Here is a 5,413-nt window from a genome sequence, read left to right as displayed (position 1 = left end):
TCCTCATCATGATAGTTTAGTTATCACTCTCTTTATCTCTAACCATTTTGTCCGCAGGACCCTTATCGATGGAGGAAGCTCAGTGAACATTATCCAGCTTGATGTTCTGAAGAAGATGGGAATCCCAGAATCAGACATCACACCAAGATCCTCCGTGCTTGTAGGATTCAGTGGAGAAACGAAGAAAACTCTGGGGGACATCAAACTCCCAATCTACGTGGAAGGATTACATAATTATCAGAAATTTTGCGTTATTGACTGTTTGTCTTGTTGCAATGTTATCCTTGGCAGGCCTTGGATACATGATATGAAAGCAGTCCCATCCACCTACCATCAATGTGTGAAGCTCCCTAGCCCATGGGGAATAATCAAGATCGACAGTGATCAGCAGGAGGCTAAGGATTGTTATACCTCATCCATGAAGCCAACCTCGAAGCCAAGGGAGCAATAGCAATTACAGTATCCTCCGAGGAATGTCTTGGAGGCAAGGGAACAAGATGTGGACGAAATCCTCTTGGATCCTAGTGATCCTGAATCAAAAATCTATATCGGATCAGGGATCCTTGGCAAGATGAAAGAAGACATGATATCCTTCCTCAAGAGAAGAAAGTCTACCTTTGCATGGAAGCACGAAGATATGACAGGTATATCTAAGGATATCATAACTCATAAACTCGGCATTAACAGGTCTATCAAACCAATCCATCAAAAAAGGAGAAAGTTTGCACCAGAAAGGAATGCCATTATCCAAGAAGAAGTAGAGAGACTACTTCGAGCAGGTATGATCAGAGAGGTAAAATATCCAAAATGGTTAGCCAATGTGGTCGTTGTCCAAAAGAAAAATGGAAAGTGGAGGGTATGTGTCGATTTCACTGATCTGAATAAGGCATGTCCCAAGGATCCTTTCCCATTACCCCACATTGACTCCATGGTGGATGCAACAGCGGGGCATGAACTGTTGACCTTTATGGATGCATCATCTGGATTCCAACAAATTCAGATGGAACCATCTGACCAAGAGGATACAGCCTTTATGACCCCAACAGGTTTGTATTGTTATATTGCCATGCCTTTTGGATTAAGAAATGCAGGTGCAACATATCAAAGGCTGGTGAATATGATGTTCAAAGATCAAATTGGACAAACTATGGAAGTATACATAGATGATATGGTAGTCAAATCAAAGAAAGCTGAGGATCACCTAAGGGATTTGGAAGAAGCATTTGATATCCTTGATAAATATAACATGAAGCTTAATCCTTCAAAGTGCCACTTTGGTGTTAAGGCAGGTAAATTCCTAGGATATATGGTAACTCAGAGGGGCATTGAAGCAAGTCCGGAGCAAATTAAAGCACTAGTAAACATCAAGTCCCCTGCCAATGCTAAGGATGTGCAAAGGTTAACAGGCAGGATAGCAGCTCTGAACAGGTTCATATCAAAATCCTCAGAAAAATGTAAAGAATTTTACGATATCCTAAGGAAGAACAAGAAGTTTGAATGGACTGAGAAACATGAGAATGCTTTACAAGCCCTTAAAGAATATATGTCCTCAGCACCAGCATTATCAAAACCCGAAAAAGGAGATGTGTTATCCTTATATTTGGCGGTATCCTCAACCGCTGTAAGTGCTGTCCTTGTGAAGGATCACGAAGGTACACAATATCCTATCTACTATGTAAGTAAGAGTTTACTTGATGCCGAATCCAGGTACTCACACCTCGAAAAACTTATTCTTGCATTAATCATGGCATCAACTAAGTTAAGGCATTATTTTGAAACCCATACTATTGTTGTTAGAACTAACTTTCCAATTAAGAATGTCCTCAGGAAACCAGAGATGTCAGGAAGAATGGCTAAGTGGGCAGTAAAGCTTAGTGCCCATGATATAAGATATGAGCCAAGAACAGCCATTAAATCCCAAGCACTAGCTGACTTTGTGGCTGATTTCAGTAGTGATCTACAAAAAGAACCAGAATTGGAAGTCCAACAGCTGGATGAGACCAAGGATCCTTGGATACTACACACTGATGGATCCTCAAATGTCAAGGGCACAGGGCTCGGGATACTACTAAAATCGCCACAGGGGGACATAATACCCCACTCCATAGCCTGTGAGTTCCAAGCAACTAACAATGAGGCTGAATATGAAGCCTTAATTGCTGGCTTGCAAATTGCTAAGGATATGGGGGTAAAATATCTTAAAGTATATGTAGACTCATTATTGATCACCAATCACTTTAATGGATCCTATGCTGTTAAAGGTGAAAAACTAACCAAATATTTAGAGATAGTCAAAGAATTGGCACTCTCTTTTGTTTCTTTCAGCTTAACACAGGTACCAAGGGAGGATAACACGGAAGCTGATGCATTGGCCAACTTAGGATCATCCTTAAAAATTCCAGAAGACATAAGTATCCCTATCATCCATATCCTGGCTCCTGCTATTGAAAATCAAGTGGCCATGGAAATAGAAGAGGATACTGCAGTAATCCCTAGTGAAGAAGCTCAATCTTATTCAGGATCATGGGTCTCACCAATCATGAAATACTTGCAAAACGGAAAGATTCCAATGGGAGAAAATCCTAGAGCTTTCAGGATCAAGGTATCTCAATTTACAATCTTAAATAATGTGCTATATAAACGATCCCTTGCAGGACCATACTTAAGATGTATTGAGGATCCTGAAATTGAAGAAGTGTTGAGAGACTTCCATGAAGGAGATTGTGGAAACCACACTGGGGGCAGGGCATTATTCTCAAGGATCCTTAGAACAGGATACTACTGGCCAACCATGAAAAGGGATGTTGTAGAATATGCTAGGAAATGTGATCCTTGTCAAAGACACAGCAATATCCTTCATCAACCAGCTGAATTGCTACACCCCATACCATCCTCTTGGCCATTCATGAGATGGGGGATGGATATAGTTGGCAAGCTCCCTAAAGCACCTGGTGGAAAAGTATTTATGCTTGCCATGACTGACTACTTCTCTAAGTGGATAGAAGCTGAAGCTTTTGCTCAAGTCAGAGAAAAAGAAGTTATATCCTTTATCAAAAGAAACATTATAACTAGATTTGGCATTCCCTCTGAAATTGTATGTGATAATTGTTTTGGTCAAAAATCACACAAGGATAATGTAACCAAACTTTATGTAAACGGGGTATGATGCTTGGTTATTTATAAAAGTAAAGGATCACTTTTATGAGAAATATGCAAAGACACAATGATTTATACGAGGAAAAAGCCCTTGATCAATGTATGATCTCCGGCATAAAAAACCTCGGGTGATGGCAACTACCGATCACCAACTTCAATATAAGAACAAAATGGTTACAACTTTGGATGATAATGAGCTGAGTACAAGGATCACTATTGTTTCGGGTGTCTAAGTGTGTGAGAGTTGCGTTGTATGTCATGTGTCCTCTTCCAAATGAGGAAGAGTGGTATTTATACAAGTGTAGGTGACCTATTTTAGGTAAAAAGACTAATAATTAGCTCATTACCCCTTTAGAAATAAAAGACAATCTAGCCTAAATTGCCGCCCTTAAATCAAGCTAAGTTTCCATATCCTGTGCAACGTCTATCTCCGATTAAGCTCATGCCATAATTGTGAAGACGCGTCCCTTGATTATGATGCTAAGAGCGTATCCTGCTAGATGTTCCTGCAAAATAACATTGTTTCAAACGAAGGTAACTGTTAGCATGAGGATCCTTTGATGGTCCATGATCCTGATCCTGAAGTCCTGCTGAGGATCACTATCTGCCAAAGAAACAAGGATCACTGGTTAGGATCACGTGTAAGGATCATGTATAATAAAATTCCAGCCCTAACAATTGCCCCCAAAATATAAGGAGTTTATTGTAAATTAATGAGTTGTATTTTGTTTCGATCTTATCTCCAACGGGCGACTCCGAATAACTAGCCGTTACACATGGACTAGCCGTTGTGATCATTACGTCATAGATGTGACAATCCCTGCAGATCATGATTATAAATAGGAGATAGGGTGAGGATCAGTTTGTATTTAAATTCAGGATATACTCCCTTTATAATCTCCACCGAAGATTGATCAGGTATTCTCCTCTTCTCTCTTTCCTTTCTCTATTCTCTTTGCTCTGTTTTCTGTTTTTGCTCTGTTTCCATTCCGTCACAAGCATGTTGCTCCGGAATTCTCCTCACAAGGATTCCAAGAAGAGTAGTCCGCTAAAAAGCCAGGGGATCATCAAGGATTCTCCTACGGAGAGGTGTTGTTTTACTGACGCTCACGTAGACAGAATTCGTCATCGCTTTCCGGCGAATGCTGTTTTCAAATCCTTTGTTCCTACAGCTTTGAGCAACTTTGTTTCAGACATCTGGGTGGCTTTTCCTGCTACTCCGTTCACTATAGGGTATTCGTATCCTTTTCCAACCTTCACCCAATCTTTCTTTTCCTTAACCGGCATCTCTTATATCCAAGCTATGCCGATGATCTGGAGGGTTCTGTATACCTTCGAGAGGATCATTGAGCAGAAAGGGATTGATCTTGGGATGGCGGAGTTGGCCGAGCTTTATGATCTTACCACATTTGGTTCTCACCGGTACTTGCTGAAACGGAAAGCCGGGGAGGATCACCCTGTCTTCAAGGTCACTAAGAACGATACAAACTGGAAGCGTCGCTTTTTCTTTGTTAGGAGGGATTCCATCCCAGATGGGAAGGATCTGCCCAAGGAATGGGCCACTCATGGTAGGGTAGAGGATCCTCGAAGGATCACTATCAGTCCTGTCTCAAATGATGAGGATCACTAATGTCTTTTTTATCTCTTGTGCAGCTATATCCATCGCTCATCTGAAATTAACCCCTGCTGCAGAGAGAGAGAGTCTTAGCTTTTAAAAAGCTTGATCCTGAGGTCAGAAGTTTCCAAGTCACTGTCCAAGATTCACAAGAAGTATCCTCTGCATCTGCCACTATGTCAAGTAAGTATCCTTATAGAAAATAAATTACATGTAGGATTGTTTAACTAATAAAGCGACTTATCTTGATTTTGATTGTGTAGTGCTGGGAAGTCTGCCAGGTCTGTCAAATCTGCCTCTAAATTTGGGAATAGATGATCTTGCCAACGTCAAGTCTTCGAGGAAGAAGGCTCCTGCTGCCAGTCCTTCAGTTTCAGCCCCCAAGGCGCCTATCCGGGGCAAGGGAAAAAAGAGGAAACCTCTGAAGATCTCCAAGGATTTCCCCTCCTCCGTCAGCAATTCCTTGACTACGTGAATGAGGTAAGGATCACTGCCCCTGTTGGTTATCCGTCTTGAATATCCTGTTTGTGTATCCTGTTTCTTTGAGGATCATCTGATTCTGAACTTACCTTATTTCCCTTTTGCAGAAACTTGCCGAGATCGAGACCTATCTAGGCCATGTTTGCAGGATCAAGAGAGCCA

The sequence above is a fragment of the Helianthus annuus genome, chromosome 4, assembly GCF_002127325.2.
Source record: "Helianthus annuus cultivar XRQ/B chromosome 4, HanXRQr2.0-SUNRISE, whole genome shotgun sequence".
Taxonomy (NCBI): Eukaryota; Viridiplantae; Streptophyta; class Magnoliopsida; order Asterales; family Asteraceae; genus Helianthus; species Helianthus annuus.
Note: the sequence above shows the minus strand (reverse complement) of the source record.